The following is a 20,113-nucleotide window of genomic DNA, read 5'->3' as shown; positions in this document are numbered from 1 at the left end:
AAAATGCAATCACACACAGATTGTCCTAGACTGCATCTCAGTGAACCCATTACAAGTTGAAAATACCACAAGTCAAAATTGCATTTAATACCCTTAGCCTACAGAACACCATATCTTGACCTAACCTACCTTAAACATACTCAGAACACTTACATTAGTCTACAGTTGGGCAAAATCCTCTAAAGCGAAGCCTATTTTATAATAACGTTTGGAATGTCTCATGTAACTTATTGAATACTGTACTGAAAGACAAAAACAGAACAGCTTTGTAGGTGCAGGATGACAACCAGGGTATCACTTGTTTACCCCCACGGATGGCTGACTGGGGGCTGCACTGGCTGTTGTTAGGCATCTCACTCATCAACAAAAGATCAAAATTGCAGATTTCAAAATACGGTTTCCTCTGAATGTGTATCACTTTTGCACCATTATAGTGTAAAAAAAATCGTAAGTTGAACTATCATAAGTGAGAGACCGTCTCTATACGATTATAAGCATAGGGAGCTTTGGCCCACGCTGAGGAGAAAGGGATGTGAAAGAGGAAGGAAACGTTTGAAGATGCCAGCCTTGAAGACTGGGATGATATGGCCACAGGCACAAGGCATGCTGACAATCACTAGACATTTGAAGAGACCAGGAATGGATTCTTCTCGAGATCCTCTGGTGGAAGAGACCCCTGCTTGCCCCTTGATTTCAGACTTCTGACCTCTAAAACTGTGACAGAATAAATTTCTGTTCCTTTAAGCTACTACATTTGTGGTCATTTATTGTCACAGCCACAGGAAAGTGATATAGATTTTGATACATTTTAGCCAACATTTCTAATAAAATTTATTTTATTTATTTTATTCTTTAAGTTTATTTATTTTGAGAAAGAGACACAGGTTGGGGTTGGGGGGGCTGGGGAGAGACAGCCTGAGTGGGGTAGTGTAGAGAGAGAGGAGAGAGAGAATCCCAAGCAGGCTCTGCACTGTCAGCACACAGCCTGATGTCAGGCTCGAAGCCATAACCATGAGATCATGACCTGAGCCAAAACCAAGAGTCAGATGCTTAACCAACTGAACCACCGAGGTGTCCCTCTAATAGAATTTAAAGGTTTGGGATGGCTTAGAGTTTCTTTTGAATCTCTTTCTTACTTTAATGCCAGAATATAAGTAACTGCTCAGTGAATAGTTTTATGTGATATGTCAAAAGGTCACAAAACCAAGTGCAAGAGCTCACAAAGGCCAAAGTTGGAACAGTTTGAACAACAAAAGAAATGATGTAGTATCAGATTATGACACAAAATACGAAATAAACATCTCTGAATTCATAATGAGGTACACCAATTACTGAACGAATTAATGAATGATTGAAGACACGCGCAAGCACATAAAGTGGGAGAAGAGAAACAAGTCTTTCTTGCAGAAGAATTCCAAATAAATCCTGCAAACATTTCACCCTCAAGGAGGTGGAACATAATTCCCTTCCCCCTGAGTGTGGACTGTGTTTGGTGACTTGCTTCCAAAGGCACAGTGTGGAACAGAATAGGAGTCAGGCTGGTTTCCTGCATCCTCAATAGGAAGTTAAGAGGATGACCCTGCCGGAATGGTTTTCCCTCCAAACCTAGTGAGAAAAATTAGACCATACATCCCACTTATCTAGTCATAAGAAACAAAATCAGGCGAATTCCAATTGAGAGACATTCTGCAATGCCTCAGCATTACTCTTCAAAACTCTCAAGGTCATCAAAACCAAGGAAAATCTGAAAAACTGTCACCTCTCAGAGCAGGCTGGGGAGACATAAAGGCTAAATTCAAGGCGATATCTGGAACAGAAAAAGGACATTGGGATAAAAACTCATGAAATAAGAATAATATATCAATATTGCTTCGTTTAAGCCCATATATCACAATGCATCAAAAGTTGTGACAGTTAAACCATTCTAATGTAAAATGCTCATTAGCTCCAGAAGAAATTGGAGTTTATGAGAACTCTGAAAAATCTTTGTAGCGTTTAAGTAAATGTGAAATCTTCTAATACATATTATATACATACATACATATATCTACATACATATATATTTATATAAAATTTTTGCTTAGCATAATATCTCTAGAGGGTATTATCTAAGCCAAATAAGTCAGTCAGAGAAAGACATATGATTTCACTAATATGTGGAATTTGAGAAACACAACAGATGAACACAGGGGAAGGGAAGGAAAAATGAGATAAAAACAGAGTTGGAGGCAAACCAAAAGAAACTCTTAAAGACAGAGAACAAACTGAGGGCTGCTGGAGGGGAAGTGGGTGGGGGGATGGGTTAAATGGATGATGGGCGTTAAGGAGGGCATGATTTGAGATGAGCACTGGGTGTCATATGTAAGAGATGAATCACTGGGTTCTACTCCTGCAGCCAAGACTATACTGTACGTTAACTAAATTGAATTTAAGTTAAAAAAAAAATAACATCATTGTGTATGTTTGTTTTTCCAGCTCTGTTTGGCTCTTTTTGGGAATACAGTCCATTTGGAACTCAATAGCATGTTGGAGTTTTAAAGGATGCCAACCTTTTCAATGGTAGGTGACATTTAACTATCATTAATGCCTGTATTTTAATCTCTTAATAATTCAAAATTTTAATTCTTTTGAAAATTCTTTTTTTTAAATATATGTTTTCTTACAAATCAAAATATTCAAATGTTTATGTACTTTTAGGCGTCTGACATAAAGATGACACAACCATGAAACTTAAGTACTAATCATTTCTTTTAGCATGAAATCTATATGTTTGAGCATCTTCATCATATTTTTCTTGCACTGTTTTAATTTACATGCAGATTCGAGAAGACCTAGTGACTGTGTGCTTTCTTAAGAACAGAAATTGATTTTCTGCTTTTATATTTTCATGACACCTTGACTAGCCCCTCATAATTAGTGGATATTACTTTTGTTCAATTGGATAGGTCTCCTTTCAAAGGCAAACTTTAGATGAAGCTCTGACACCGGAAACAGGGACACGGTCTCAAATTTTCTTGTCTTTATTAATATTAATATGGCAGAGTGTAGTTCAGTTGTTTCTTGGGCAGGTAGCGATAGGCTGCTTTTCCTTTGCTGATGGTGGGAATCTGAACTCTGAGATGTAGACACTTACAGTTAACCTTCTGGAGACAATAATTAACTGCCTTGACACTCTCTGCTCCGTAACCATTAGATCTATTCTTAGGCAGTATTCAAAACAAGCTTCATGCTCTCAGTTCTCAATCAGTGATCAATTAAGATTAACTATTGATATAATAGCTCAGAAAGAAAAGGTTAAAGAGATAAGGCAAATGTAATTAAGCTAATGTGGCTTTCTGGATCTTGCTGTGATATTTATTCAAACTCCCTCCGCATATTCAGTTAATAAATGAAAAAAAATTACATGGTTTCTTTCTGTTTTTAACTTTTCCTTGAAGAGATATATTTATTCAAAAAATGTTACACTTTAATCTAGTTTTATAACATTGTCAGTTAATTTCAAGTATCAGATTTGAGTAAATTCTATACAAATTTTAGATAACATTTTTCAGGTTTAAAAGTTTGAAATTAAGCATTGGATATCTCAAATACTAATGCCTTTTGTCATCTGTTCGGTCTTTCAAGTTGTTTTCATCAATATTCAGAATTTCTATACGTAAAAATCTCACTTTATCTTGTAAAATCTTCACATTTTTATAGGAAATTCAGATACTTTTAAAATTTCTGACCTCAAAATTTTGGAGTGGGGTTTCATTCCAGATCTTATATCGATAGGATAAAAGAGCTTCACGCTTCAGAATTAATTCTTGTAACCAGCAACTTGTCCTTTCTGCAAAACCATGATTTCAGCAACTTAAATATTATCTATGATACAAGTATGAGTAATCAAAAATTAATACCACACCGTACTAATTATTAATCTCTTTCTTTAAAGCTTGATGAAGCATTAAAATCACCAAATATCCATATAAGGGGAACACACTCTTCCCAAGTATTCTTTGGTTCTCTCTGTGCTATAACCACAGTTAAAAGGAATATATAGGAAAATGATCATCATTTTACATGAGAATAGTTTAAACATAGTAACATGAGAAAGGATAAATTGAATTTTTTCTGAGAGACCGAGCATGAGCAGGGGAGGGGTAGCGAGAGAGGGAGACACAGAATCTGAAGCAGGCTCCAGGCTCTGAGCCGTCAGCACAGAGCTGGATGTGGGGCTCAAACCCACAAACTGCGAGATGGTGACCTGAGCCCAAGTCGGATGCATAACCGACTGAGCCACCCAGGTGCCCCAAGAAATTTAAATACTTTAAATTTAAAGTAATTAGGATGTTCACTTGTTTTCAATGTGGAAAAAAAATCAAATGAATGCAGAAGACATTTGTAGAGAATGGCTTGAGATTGCTTTCCTTTTAATGTAAGAGTTTTCATAAATTTCACACAAGAAAGTAGACCTGAAAGTAATCTCAGTGGAATGATTTAACAAACTAGAGAGTGATCTCTAAGGACATTGAAGGCAATATGTTTCAAGCCAAACAAACTTAGTACTAAAATATGTGTCTTTTATTAATTCAATATTGAATAGAGTAAGGTTCTGGGGCCTATTTAAAATCCTACAATCTCCTTTCTTAACTTCTTTTTTGAACAATCAAAGAACAGTCAATTTACTCTAAAATTTCACAGAATTTAGTGTTTGTCCTTATTTGTCACTTACATTCATGATTGCAAATATGTAAAGAAAAGGCGATAGATGTATAACAGACATAAAGATATGTAACGTTTCATGCATGGTGAATCTTAAGCCATTTGGACAGTTAAGAAATGCAGTGAGCATCAAATATGAGGCGAGTTGGCAGATAAATATAGAAGAATAGGTCCAGATGATGAAGAAGCTTGAATGAAATTTCAGAACATATCTGGGCTGTGCGATTTATAAGATATGGAGCCATGTTTGTTTTTGCTATTTAGTTTTGAATGTAGAGAAATAATCTGATTAGCAGGGTAGGCACGTGTGTGTGTGTGCGCGCGCGCGTGTGTGATTAGCAGGATATGCACGTGTGTGTGTGTGTGTGTGTGTGTGTGCGTGCGTGTGTGTTTAAGGAAATAATTGCTGGAAATGTATTGGGGATTGGAGGAATATACATATTATATATCTTTGGATATATCTTATATATCTTTCATCTTATTTGTGACTAGAACCTGTTATTTCTTAGACAATTACTTGTATGTAATCGGTATTCAAAAGGTATTTGTTTATTTACAGATATACTTAGTTTAGGGTTTTAACTAAATCAAATCTTTCAGGATTCCTTTAATACTTCATTTCATGAGGTCAAGAATGCAAAGTGGGGTCCCCAAAGGAAAGTTTTAGAAATGAATACAGAGGCTGACACAGAGGTAAACAGATACAAGATCTAGAAAGAAAGAAAGAAAGAAAGAGAGAGAGAGAGAGAGAGAGAGAGAGAGAGAGAGAAAGAAAGAAAAGAAAAGAAAAGAAAAGAAAAGAAAAGAAAAGAAAAGAAAAGAAAAGAAAAGAAAAGAAAAGGAAGTCTTTAGGGCATTGGTATGAACATCGGGTCCTGACACTCAGGGAACATTGCCTCTCAGCAGTGATGAGGTGAAAAGGAAAGTGATGGAAACACAGAGGCAGCAACAGATCTGCTCAGCGAGGAGTAGATTTGAGCATTTCTGGTTTTAGTCCTCACAACATCCTGCTGAGTTGACAGTAGGATTCAAAAAAAAAAAAAATGAATTGCACAGCCATCTGTTTAAAAAGAAATTTACTTTGGTAAGGCATTACTAGAAATCATTTTGTAAATTTTGTTAGTGAGGTTTTCCCTGATGGGTTATTGTTTGCATTGCAATTAGCACATTTGGAAAAAAAATGCTGGGCTATTTCTAATTTGGGGTAACTGTCAAAGGCTAGTCATTTGAGACATGCCTATTAGGATTTCACAATGGACTTGTCATTGGGAATTATGAGTCATCATCTGCACAAAATAGTAAGCAGAGAACAGAAAGGAAAATACAGAAGGAGATGACCATTTCTTCTTAGACTCTGCTAGACTTCTTATTCAGAAAAAAAAATTGTTCCAATTACTCATGATCTCTGCAAATTTCCAGGATTATTAAACCAGCTTTACTACAAGTGATAACAGTAGAAGAAAAACAAAATCCTAAAGAGGTACTTCAATCTTTCACGAATTTTCCTTTATGTATTTTTTTTTATTTCTTTGTCAGTATTTGGTTCAAAGAACCATAGGCCAGAAGATGCTCTTAAAATCTTGCACACTCAGAGACTGAAAGGTCACTTTACATGTGTCTTTATTGCATGGCACACATCTTCAGTTAATTTTAAAGGTCACCTTCCTTCTGTGAACATAAAGATGGTGTTCCTTAAATAAAGAAGAAACATAAATAACGGGAAGTTGTTTTTGTTTTTGTTTTTGTTTTTTTCCCTTCCAACTTTAAAGTAATCCTGTTAGATGTCAGGCTGCTTTGATGTTATGTGATAGGTCATAATCCAGGTCGTTGTGCTATCATTCAGGTTAGCTTAACATTTCTTCAGGACTTAGGCAAGTAAAACTGTATGCGGTCTTTGCTCTAATTAAAAAAAAAAAAAAAAAAAGAAAAAATCCTGCAGGAGAGATGAAGAGAATGCTTGGTTATGGTCTATGGGACAACAATCCATAATTTACTTTGCAGATGTCTGTGTAATTTAAGCAGCAGGCAGAGCAGCCACACAGTTGTAGCTGCTCTGGGGAAAGGATACCAAGAGGCTCATAAATCATGGTAAGGATTAAAAGCAATGAACATTCATCTCCTTAACCTCGTAAAGGCAATATTGGAAAGCCAAGGATTAGAACATACGGAGCATGGAATCTCTCTGTGCAGGGATAAAAGGTATCAGAGTTTTTAAGGCTTCTCTCATTTAGCATCGGCCTGCCATTTGCAAGTCAGCAGGACATGATTTTAAAGTTCATTTTAAAAAGTCCCCTTCCACATCAAAATAAGGGATAAGATATATTTCCGGGGTATACGAAAAATGGAGTCAAATGACATAGAAATACTCGTGATTTTCTTAGATTGAAACACGTTTCTTCTTGGCTAGTATGTGGAAGATAACCTTAAAATATCTAATCTGACAAGATGTTATTTAGCTGAACATTTTTAAATAGTGAAATGTCATGAGAAAATTCTAACTTCACAATAGTCAAATGAAGGAGATACAGACAGCTGGGTCTCTCCTATAACGTTTAGTAAACAAATGGCCTGTTACTAATTGTTTATATTTGAAAAATTATTCTAATCAAGGTCTTTGAATGCAAATGAGTAAATCGTACATAGTGACAGGTTTCATTTTTTGTTAAAGATAAGCACGTTAATCAGATCTTAAACCTTTTGAAAAATACCAAATTGTTAATATTTTCAGTATTGTTTTCAGTCAATTCATGATACAGCTGACCTTGACAATTTTATTAAAAACACAAGGAAAGAGCAGAGAATAACAAAATCACTTATTCAAGGATAATTATGAGCCTATTAAGGAGACGCAAATAGATTCCAATTTCTGATTCCCTATCTTAATATCAGATATCCCTTGGCAATGATTTTTTTAATGTAGCCAATACTTAATTATCTATTTCAGTTAAGGGGAGCTATATAGTGTGATTCATCCAGAGTGGCTGAAAGTTAAAAATAGATATTTATATTTTGCATTGAAGCTTATTTTGTGTTTATATTTGACTATGATTTAATTCAACACTTCAGAAAGTCTCAACTGCCCTTCTTTGAAAAAAACTAGAGTAACGTAGCAGATTTTTAAAATATCATTATAATTTGTATTGTACTTGATACTAAATATCATTTAATGTCATGTTTTAATATTATTGCTACTTCTGCAATGAGCGTACCCTATTCTACACCCCATGCTTGGGACAAATAACCTTTCTTTCCACTCCACACGGAGTACTATATACTCCAATTTAGTTCAATTATCTTTTTAGCAACCACTTTTCCTTCCTCCAGAATGGTGATTTCGTACCATATGCTTTGATACAAGCTTCTATAAAGATTTTTAAGGAACACAGCTTTGTTTTATTGTGTACCTTCGCATTTAGTTGCTCCTTTAACTGTTCTGTAACAAGCCTGTGTTGCATATTTCATCAACAGTTCAAGAGAAGAATGGTACAGAACTTAGGCACTCGGCTACGCTTCTTTGCCACATAAATTAAGGTTGATACTCAAATATATGGTGGATACTTACTGTATGTTGTCGGACTAAAAATGGACTATCACTTTTGACTTTATAACACTTCCTGCTATTTAATCACAAAATGGTGGGTGGTAGGATCTCCTGAAAAAACAATAGGCTACCAAAGAGCAAATATTTGCCCCTATCTCTACATATCTGGATTATTTTCTTAAAATAATAGATGAGAAAAATAATATTATATGTTAAATGGATTTCAGTATCTCAGTAGCATTTTAAAATGCTGTTTATTTTTCAAATGCTTCTGTAAAATGGGTATCATAAAAAAAAAAAACTAATTCACTTTCCTCTTTATTTTTTCCCTAATAACCTTCTCCCTAGTTACCTAAAGCATCCAGTGATGGGGGTGCGGGGGGGTATAGATTTTATAGATTCATGGATAATTTTACTGAAAAATAGTTTTGAAAATAGTCCAAATGTTAATTTGTGTCACGAACTCTTCTGCAAATAGTGGATAAACGTATGAAAAATACCATTAAAAACTAATGACACTTTGGTGCTTTACATTCTAGTTAAGAGAAAAAAAAAAACAAGCAATTAAATTATATAAATAATTTATATTAAAAGGATTGATAAATCTGATTATAAAAAATCATAAATGCTGTACAGAAAATAAGCCAGGAGGAGGGATAGAAAGTTTCTGTGCTGTGGAGGAAAGGAGAAATAGTATTTTGCCAATTTTAAACACATATTTAGAGAAGGAAGTCCCAATAAAATAACATTTTGAAAGAATGAAAGGAGATGTTGGAGCAAGTCATGAAGGGGCACATGCAGACTTATGTATGTACGTCAGAAATAGATGTTCATCTTCAGACATTTTACTGAATGATTGTTGAAGTAATTAGTGGAACAACACAAGAACTAAATTTGGAAATACAAGACAAACAACCACTAAGAATATATTGGAAATTATGGAAAAGGAAAAAAAAAAAACAAACCACAAACACTGAGAATGAATCTTTTAAACCTTTTCAATGGAAGGTAGCTGGCTTGAAATGGAAGGGGACCCATGGCTTTCTGGCACCAAAGAAATATTGAAGGAGAGATTATTCCACAAAGAAAGACAGAATCTAATAGTTGTTTAATAAAACCCACTTAAATTTATTACAGGTATATTATTATTTATTTTTTTATTGGTTTATTACAGGCCAGACACTGTTCTAAGCATTTATAAATAGAATTTACAAATAGTAACTTGAATCCATGCTGGATTCAAATCTAGACAATCCAACAAATGTCTATGCTTGTAATTCTACAGTTTGGTGCCACATTAAGACCTGTAACTACAGGAACCCAAGCTATCAAGGCAACCCAGCAAGCCCACTGGGGTAGACACTACTCTGGTAAATGTATGGTAAATGATGCATTGCATTCTATTTTGATGATATAAAAATTTGTTTTTTTTTTGACTCTGAGTTTACATGTTCTTGGAAAAGTGATGAAACATAATGTTAAATTTATTTTGACCTGTGTGACTTTGTCATAATCTTTCCTTGGTAATTTAAAATGTGTATGACAGGGGCGCCTGGGTGGCTCAGTCAGTTAAGCGGCCGACTTCGGCTCAGGTCATGATCTCGCGATCTGTGAGTTCGAGCCCCACATCAGACTCTGTGCTGACAGCTCAGAGACTGGAGCCTGCTTCAGATTCTGTGTCTCCCTCTCTCTGACCCTCCCCCGTTCATTCTCCGTCTCTCTCTGTCTCAAAAATAAATAAATGTTAAAAAAAAAAATTAAAAAAATAAAAAAAAAAAATGTGTATGACAAAGTTTTTTTATGACTTTTGAACCATGAACTACAAATATTTATTTACTTTAAAATAGCATAGAAATCCCAGATGATTTAGAAACTAGCTATTACACCTAAATAATCTGCGTGTCCCCCAATATGTTGGCTGCATAGTTGTCTGTGATAGGATCTATGAGAGTAGTGCCTGTGAAAGGTGCTTTTACAAGAAAGTGAGGAGAGGAGGCCACATCATTGAAACTGTACCAAGGCAATAAGATCAGGAGAAGTTGTGGAAATCCTGAGAATGGTTTTGGAATAAGATAAAAAGTCATAAAGAAGCTCACAGTGGTAGTAAGAGTCTGTCACAAAGCAGGTTGCATATAAACGTACAAGGGATATGATCAAGAAATGGTGATGGAAATTTTCTGACCAGAGACTATGAAACAGAGTACATTGCTGCCAGGCTTCTAGAATTGCCGGAAATGGTTGGATCCCAACTTAATTACTTGGGTACTCTAAAGTCTCTGTAAGATATAGCCAGAGTATGAAAACAGTGGAAATTAGTAAAACATTTCACATGTCTTCCCACCCCAAGCACCATAGCTAAATACTGAGACTTTTACGGGGTTAAAAGAAGTCATGCTGTGTCCTCATTCTGAACCAACCAGACATCAGATTTACGACAGATACAAATGATAACCTTTCTTATGTTCTTACCTTCCTCCAGTTTTCCAAGAACTGTGTCTTTATGGGATCCAAAGATCAGATAATCAATTTACTTTGATGCTTCTCATAAGGTAGTTCCTTTAATAGGATGTATAGTAATTCAATTTGAAAAGCCCTTGTACTTGCCTCTAATTACCTGCATTATCACAAGTGTGTCTTTTAACCATATCTACCTATATTTTCACAATGGGCATTTATTAATATTATATTATATATCCTAATAATACATATTATTTAAGATTAGTTGTGGCCAGTGCCTTCAAATGATTTGTCCTAAGTATTCTTTTCGTGGTTGCATGGATTGCAATGTCACAGGTTATATTTACAATAAGACTTACATATGTAATGACAATATCATGTCTGTTTTCAGAACTGTTAATGACATTGGTCCTGAGCAGCCTTTTCTCCAGTTTAAAATTTTGTGAGTTCCCAAAATTTAAGCCACGTGTAGAAATACATATCCGTGTCTTTGGAGTATTGTTAAGTCTTTCACATCCCTCCCTGGGCTTCCCTTTAAGATAAAAGGGGCTCACATGATCTTGTAGAGTTGGGAGCAACAGGGCTTCTTGGAACAGTGATGACCCTGTATTGTGGTGTGATTGGCATCTCCTGAGTTATGTTGAGTCCAGTTGCTTCTGGGAGTAGACTTGTTACATAGTGTTGATACGTGGGGCTAATAAATATGTTGCCTATTCTTCTCTGTTCATCGAGGTCCTTCCTTTGTTAACCATGCTGCTTCAACCTCATAATTCTTCTGAAGCTGCACATTTTGAGTGGGGCCACCTTGTTGCCTCTTTGAGTGCCCCAGAGCACTGAGTAAAGTTTCTTTCCCTTGGTGTGTTTAGCTCTACCCATTCAGTGACCCTTTCCTATATTCTCCATAGCCAGACTTCACTGCCAAATGGAAGCTGCTACTTAAATGGTGGACAGACACGAGGTCCTCAGAAATAATAAATTATTTGTACATAACACAAATAACCTCATAACCCTGTTAATTGAATTCATATTTACAAAGTTTCCTCCACCTTTTCCAGCTTAATAATTCTTTCCCCACGCATGAATAGCCTATTAATACAGTGAATGTTCAGAGATTTTCAGTGAACATTTTTAAGGAATGTTTAGATGAAGAGTGGTAGGCTCCTATAACGTTTCGCTGCATATGATGAAGCAGATGGAGAAATTCATTTCTTTAAGCATGATATTTATTCCATCTTTCTATGTTATTTGAAATCCATTCTTCCTCTTGCCCCTTGGGGATGCCTGTCATCGAAGCACATGTTTGAAACTAGATAGAAAGCATATGTCCTGTGGGTCCCATGGGTCTGACAGAAGGGGTGAAATATAGGTTAGCTGCATCTTTGTACAGAAGGGAGTTTCCTTTTTGCAACTGACATTCCTTCCATAGTGCAGGATGCTGCGTTGTAGCCTTCTGGTAGTTTAATTATCATTGCATTTCATTTCATAACTAGATGGGCCTTCTTAAAGCTCAAGAATATTGAAACTTGGCATAAATGTCTCTGGGGTGTAATTATACCTTAAATCGAATTCTTCGGCCTCTCCTTGTGTTTCAGAGCAGCAGTAGATAGCTCGAGTGATAAATTTATCCTGACCATATATATCTTACAAAGCTCTTCATGATCCTATTTTTGTTTTGCAGCTTTATTTAGAGCCACTCATGCCCCTGTACTCTGTGCTAATGCATACGTACTATAAAACTCCCAGTTTCTCAGCTACAGCCCCACTCACAGGGCTTTAACATGCCCTACTCAGCCCGGAACTCCTGTCCCCTGCTGTCCTTCTGCACACGCCTTCCCTTCCTGGGCCATCTCCCTGCTCACCACTCAGATGTCACTCTGTTCTTTGTGTCTCTCTCCTCTCCAGAATCTGTGGCAGATTCACTTGTTTGGCCGTCTCACCACATTGGATTGTAGGCTGTTTATTTGTCAGTATCTGGTATTAAACTGCAGGTTTCATGGTCCTCTGGCCTCATCTCAGGCCCTGGCTCCATGCCTCACAATGGCCTATTGTCAATCTAGCGTGTTCCTGTTACACTGGCCTTTTTTCAGTTACTTGGTCTTTCCCCCCACCTAAGGTTTTTCCATATACTTTACCATCTTTAAAGCAACAGCTTTATCCCCTTTCATCCATAATGACCTTGCAAAATTTTACTCAACTTTCACATCACCTCAATGGGTACTTATTTGGGGAAAAATTAAGGTTACAAAAAAAGAATTTGATTTAGATGAGGTGAGCCTAAATCAGAAGCAACAATTATATTGCATTCGATGTTTGGCTTATAATTTGTGTTTTGAGGGATGATTATCAGTGACTTAAGGACCTAGAAGAAGTAAATTAGTTTCAAAAGTATATTAAATACACCATGGTACTTGAAGAGGGGTTCAAAATTCAATCACATAAAATTAGTCATTGCAGCACTGCAAGGCAATGAGATAATGGAAAATAGGAGTAAACATCAGTCGCATTATATGTAGAACTGTGTTATCAAGGGATATATTATCATGCTGAGTCACTCCAATAGACTAGGATAAATCTGGGGTTCATTAAGAGATAGCAGAAATCTGTGTTAAGCAGAAAGTTAATTAAAAAAAAAAAGGTTTATTTATTTTGAGAGAGAGAGAGTGTGTAGCAGGGGCGGGGCAGAGGGAGAGAGAGAGAGAGGGAGGGAGAGAGGGAATCCCAAGCAGGCTCCATGCTTAGCATAGAGCCCAGTACAGGGGCTCCATACAAGATCATGGACTGAGCCAAAATCGAGAGTGGGACGCTTAGCTGACTGAGTCACCCAGGCACCTCAGAAAGTTAATTTTTATAAAGAGATACGTGTTTGACAATATGTTAGCTAGGGTGGGAGGAGTCAGTACTATCTGGACTTCCTGGAAAGAGATCTGAACACCATCAAAGGGATGGCCAAAGGATTTTCTCGCTTAGGACAGGAAGGAGGTTGGGGGAACAGGAACTGACAGCTCTGAGATAATTCCATCTTAATCAAAATCCACGGATCAAAAATCCCCACAGCACAGCTAGCTGCCCATGACCTTCACTACAGCCTAGGTATCAGGAAGAGGCAGCCTGGAAGCAGGGCTTAGAGCCACACCCTCCTTCCAGATCTACACTGATAAGGTGGTAAGGTAACCTGGGTGACTTCATCATCCACTCCCTTCCCGCTTAACGTCGTGCCCCGATAAATCCAAATATCTCAAGACACATCTCACTGGCAGAAAAAAAATCATGTGAAGTCCTATCTTGACAAAATGTGGAAAGCAAATTTTACTTTCTGGCATCTGCCAGACTTACAGCAACACAAGAAGGAAGTTGCTTAACAGTTGCTCAGTGAACCAGTACACTTTACAGAGTCATATTTAGCATTAAAAGATGTTTTCCAAACACTAATTTGAGCCATTCATAATTGCTGTTTTGTGTAGCAAAAATGAGTGGACATTGGCAATTTTTTTTATTCAAACTATATGCATATAAATATCACTTATGAAATTAAAAGAAACATTGGTTATTAGTAATAAAATGTCATTTGTAAGTTTTGAATGTACACTCTGAACATATATACTATTGCCCATAAAGAAAGAATATTTTTATTTATTTATTTATTTATTTATTTATTTATTTATTTATATTTTAACATTTATTTATTTTTGAGACAGAGCATGAATGGGGGAGGGTCAGAGAGAGAGGGAGACACAGAATCCGAAACAGGCTCCAGGCTCTGAGCTGTCAGCATAGAGCCCGATGTGGGGCTCAAACTCACAAACTGCGAGATCATGACCTGAGCTGAAGTCGGACCCTTAACCGACTGAGCCACCCAGGTGCCCCAAGAAAGAATATTTAGACCGGTATGAATAGATCAAAATGTTATTATGTTTTGATTGCCTTCTTTTCACCTCGGTGGAGGAGGGATTCTGCCCCAGGGTTACAGCAATCTCTGAACACACAACACCCGACAGCCGGGCATACAAGATCAATAACACTTTATCCGGTACATGTACTCACAGTCTGGGGGGGAGGGACACTGTGCCATGCAGGGCCACATGGGGATTGTACTTGGGAAAAGGGAACAAGCAGGGGCTGTGGGAGGCAGGCTTGGTAATAACAAGGGGATTAGATGATCTCCTATTCCTGCAGGAGGATTTGATTGACTTTTATGAAACATTCTGTGGGCTATTGGAAACTGACATTTGCTCCCTAGGGATGTTCAGGCACTGTGCCTGGTTTCTCAGATTAGGCCAATTGGGGGACCTTATTCGTGGGCACACAATGGGGAGGGGAACATACCATTAAGACATTCAAGGCCCTCTTGGTTTTCCCAGGATGCTAAGGCACACACTACCAGGACTTAATTTTAGGCCTTTTACCGTAGACGGTGATATGTTTGCACATCACGTAATGTGAAGATAATGGTATTTTTAAATAAGAAGATAATGGTATTTTTAAATATGACAAAGTAAGTTTCAAATTTCTTGTAGGAAATCTTGTACTCCTCCAAGTTTTAAGTTTAAATGAACACTAAATGAAGCTATACATTTAGTTTCTTTCTCATGAGCCACATTTTACATGTTCAATAGCCACATGCACGTGGTTAGTGACTATCGTATAGAATCCCACTGAAAGGAAGAAATGGACACACAAATAGTTAAGTTTCTAGCCTAGGAAATGCAGAGATTACAGCTTGGTTCTAAACCTGCTTACATTATCAAATATTGGTATTTCTGGTTTGGATCTTATGGCTAGCTGGGCTAGAGATGGACAAGGTGATAATGTCACCACACAAGAGAATGCACTGGAGGAAACGCTTGAGAGGGCTAAATTAAAATTACGCAGAAACAATTTAGATGAAGTGCGAAATTGAACCTTCTCTATTTAATTTAAAAAAATTATTCTAGTTTCAGTAATAAAGGCATCTTTGAAATAATGTGTGTTCCTAAACCGTAAACCTATTCTCAGTGCCAAGTACAGTGCCTAGCATATATTCGTGTATACATGAGTGAAATTTATCATATGCATTCATCCACTGATTATTTGCTCATTTAACGGTTTTCAGGAATGTGGTCTAAGCACCAGTTTGGTTGCCTTGGGAGAGATTTGGACCACACCTGGTCTGTTTCTGCCCCCCCACCCTCTAGAGCTTATGTTGTGATTGAGAACAACAGAAAAAGTCAACAAATGAATTATGAATTTATAAGAAATGATTAGAGGTGAATAAAGTACAGTAAAATCAACAAGTTGCTGTAATAGGTAGTCTCTGAGTGTTCACTGCTAATTGGTGGTCAGAGAAACTGTCTCTGAGATGAAATCTTGAAGCCAAGATGTGAATGACTGGGAGGAACTTGTGATGTGATCACACATAGGGGGACTTTACCAGGCAGAAGCAAGAGCTGCTGGAAAGGAACCTGGAGAAACAAGCTTGGCATACTTTAAGGACAAAAGGGAATGCCAGGATAGCTGGAGTCAGTGAACAATGTGCGTGAGCAAGAGGATGAAGTTCGAGAGATTGTCAAGAACAAACTCTGCAGGTCTTGTTTGCATGCTAAGGAGCTGGGATCTTCTGTGTATGCTCAGTGGCCATAAGAGTGTATTATGCAAGGGAATAGCATGATGATAAAACACAAAGTTCTTAACCTCTGAGGAAAACAGAGGAGGAAAATTTTATTTGCAGTACAGGGGTAAGGAACTGCTGATGTGCAGCTGCACCCAAACAGACTCTACGGCAAGAGGAGGTGATGGTCCAGCGAGTCCAAAGAAGTGGCCCAGAGACAGGGATCAAGGCACATTAGCTGGGGGAACTTACGTACAGGGAGTCCAGGAGCAGCAGACTGGACAAAGCATCTGCTGCTGGGATCTACATGCAGCGAGCTTTTATAGCACAGGGACTTAGCCTAGCAACTATCTGCAGCCTCTCCCGCCTTGCCATCCAGGGCTCCAAGGAGACAAAAGACTGCCATCTGTATACTCTTTGTTCCAGAGGAGACGCTCTGTGTTGGCCAACCCCAGAGCCACTGACCTTGAACACTGAACAATACTGTCTTCTACATATTCTGCTTGCTGGGAATGTAGAGGGAGGCAGGATCTTTTCAAGATAGTGATTAATAGGAACATTCAGGGTGTGCTTGTGCAGGCTGGCTATCCAGCATGTACCATAAGCATACCCTAGATGGCCCATATATCCTTTACCTGCCCCTCCGCGGCAATGACCTCGGGGCCAGGCATGCTGAGACGCGCTGTGACTAGATCCTAGAGCAACAGCACAAGCCACAGCATCCAAATAATAGAACACAAATGGCTAAGAAACTATAAAAAAGTATGTCTCCAGGGGAAGCCTGTAGTTTCCAGTTAGGGGACTTTACTACATACCCAACAGTTAGTCTTATTCTGTACAGAAGCCACAGTCAGAGCCCAATGGGTACATAGGGATCCCATGCGGAATCTAAAGGCAAAAAGTAAGGGGTTTAGTAGGTGCCGGAAAAGGCAACTCATGATTGTCTAATAGAATGCAGGTGGTGTGGGGCACCCTGATGGCTCAGTTGATTAAGCGTCCAACTCGGTTCAAGTCCTTATCTCACAGTTCGTGGGTTTGAGCCCCGCATCAGACTCTCTCCTACCAGCATAGAGTCTGTTTTGAATCCTCTATCTCCCTCTTTCTCTGCCTGCCCTGCTCTCATCCCTCCCTCAAAAATAAACATTGAAAAAAATGTATTAAAAAAAAAAAAAAAAAGAAAGGCAGGTAGGTGGTGTTGTTCTGAGATAACACTAACCCCACTGTGGCATGTCTCCAGGTTTATGGCACCAAATTGTTTGCCTCCCTCTTGTTATGAGGTGGGGCAAACCTGAAGAGGGTAGTGAAGGTATAACAATGCTCTGTAAGGTGATGATGATACTGTCCTTTATTAATGAGAGACCTGGGACACGCACCTTCATTGTCTTTGGTGATGTGGGGTGGAGAAATAGGGTGATGGTTAGGTCCTGCTTTATCCCTGTTCCCAACTGGGCTAAAAACCCAAACTACCATACACGTGTCTGCCATTCCCAGGGCATGTAGGTACATGTTCCTCTCTGGATAGATCTTGTGGTGAGGACAATAAAAGGTTACCCTGTCTCCCTACCTGTGACAAAGAACATCCTTCCTGCATGCTACCTACCTGTATTGTAAGGGTGATGGGTGCTGTGAGGTGCTTGAGTGAATAGACAATAGGCACTGGGCCAATTGGAATGTACATGTTCATTTAATATCCATAGAGCTGTTGACAGGCAATGTGTCTAAAAGGCCAGGAAACAGGTTTCTCATCAAAGCTATTGTTTCAACAATGCATTCCTGCATTCTATCAGCTCAACTGCAGTGGGAATATATGGTGGATGGAAATGCCAATGGATGTCTTGATCTTTGGCCTTCTGTTGCATTTCATGTCCGGTAAAATGGGAGCCTAGGTTGCTGTCAGTATCAGAGGGTTGTATGTATACAGCACACACCTGTTCCAGACCACAAATGGTGACTTTCTGCATACCATGCTTATTGGGGTAGGTTTGCAAGGGCCCTGAATACGTTTCAGCACATGTCAGCATAACATCAGCCATCAGAGAGGAGCAAGGGACAGATGTAATCAGTCCGCCATCTCTGAACTGGTGCTGCCTTCTTGCTCTCTGGTGTCTCTTGGCAAAGGTCATGGTCATTCCTGGGCACAAGCTGGACATTGTTGGTCGACATTTACAATGTCTTTGGAATGCAGCAGTAAGCATCAGTTTTTAGCAATGGCCCACAAGGTCCATTGCCCTCGATGTCGCATCTTCTTGTGCAGCCAGGTGGCAGCGTCTTCTGCTGGCACATCTTCCAGGAGGCAGACACAGGCCAGCTCATGAGCCTGTTGATTAACAGGCGGGGAACATGCTATGTGTGCATCTGTATGGTAAACAGTGATGTCCATACCTTATCTGTGTTGGAGTATGTTCTTCCACACGTTGTCGCCTTAGAGTGGGCACCCTGCAGCCATCCAGTCCCGTGCCTCCCATTAGAGAAGCCACGTGGTCGGTCCTTTGTCGGCTGCCCAGCTATCTGTACATAAAACAATGGGATCAAGCTCCTGGAGCAAGCAATACCATCCATGCTGCTCCCAGTTCAGCCCATTGAGTACTACGCCCAGTGCCAGTGCCACTATCCAGATAGTGTCAGTTGAGGGCTGGATGGCTGGCTCCTTGCTGACCCATTAGTCTACCAGGCCTGCTCAGGGCTTGGTCCTTTCCTTCCTGCCCAAAGAATGGAGGCTGCCGTGGCTCTGCTGCCTCCGTTAATGGCTGTCTTTTAGAGGCGACGTGAGTCACTGGACCAAGAATGGAGTGTAACTCTAGAGTAGGGGGGCTATTTGTCAAGATAGTATGCCGTTACAAGTCGGCGTGGCGTTTGGCTACAGTTTCGTTTTGGGCACTGCCCACTGCCTGACTGGGGCGTTTGCAGTGCATCTTTTAGCCTTCCTGCTAGAGGATCCTGAGTGCCAGCAGTCACTGGAACACCTGGGGGGAGTATGTTCTACTTCCTGTAAGGCGTGATAAGTAGCACACAGCTATTCTCCACACTGTGCTCGTCTTATGTCCTTCCCACAGCTGTGACCAGAAACCTGACAGTACTTGTTTATGCCCTTGCCGTGGCCCAGAGACAGTGATCAAGGCACATGTTCATTGGGAGAACTTACATATGGGGAGTCCAGGAACAGCAGAGTGGACAAAGCATCCTTTGCTGGGATGCAGCGAGCTTTTATAGCATACTGACTTAGCCTAGCAACTGTCTGCAGCCTCTCCCTGCTTGCATGGCCAGGGTTTCAAGGAGACCAAGGCCTGCCATCTGAACACTCTTTGTAACAGAGGAGACCCTCTGGGTTGGCCACCCCTGAGCCACTGACCTTGAACACTAAACAGCATGTTCTTCTACATATTTGCTTGATTGGAATATAGAGAAGGACGATGGGATCTGTGTATTCTCGAGACAGTGATTACACAGGGATATTCAGGATATGCTTCTGCAAGCTGGCTGTCCAGTGTGTGGTATACAGATGGCATCCTAAAGAGTTAGGCATTGAGACTTGAAGAATGAGCAGTGTTTTGACAAATACATTTAAGACAGATTGTATAATGGTAGAGGAATGTCATGCTTAGAGTGTTGTATTTGCCTAGAGAGAATGCTGGTTTGTAAATCGGGTGTCTTATTGAACCTTCACTGATGTTGCTACATAGTGTACGTGTTCTCCTTCTCTTTTGCATACTCCACACACTGAATTCTGGACGTGAGAGGAAAATAATTCATGGCACCTCCATTTCTGTTTCTGTTCTCTGTTAGTCAGAAATAGTCAGAAATGGGGGCACGTGGGTGGCTCAGTCGGT

General features: G+C 39.1%; 1 protein-coding gene across 2 annotated transcripts in view; it reads left to right on the top strand.

Annotated features, from left to right (window-relative positions):
* The window catches only part of CDH12 (cadherin 12), a 1,039,090-nt gene that overhangs the window by 360,592 nt on the left and 658,385 nt on the right, over positions 1–20,113 (top strand). For both annotated transcript variants that reach the window (XM_078444573.2, XM_078444569.2), the window contains exon 2: positions 2,476–2,559. The gene's annotated coding sequence lies outside the window, so the exon portion shown is untranslated. The remainder of the gene's footprint in view (positions 1–2,475; positions 2,560–20,113) is intronic.

The sequence above is a fragment of the Panthera onca genome, chromosome A1, assembly GCF_046562875.1.
Source record: "Panthera onca isolate mPanOnc1 chromosome A1, mPanOnc1 haplotype 2, whole genome shotgun sequence".
In the NCBI taxonomy this organism is placed as follows: domain Eukaryota; kingdom Metazoa; phylum Chordata; class Mammalia; order Carnivora; family Felidae; genus Panthera; species Panthera onca.
This window is presented reverse-complemented; position numbering and strand designations above follow the sequence as displayed.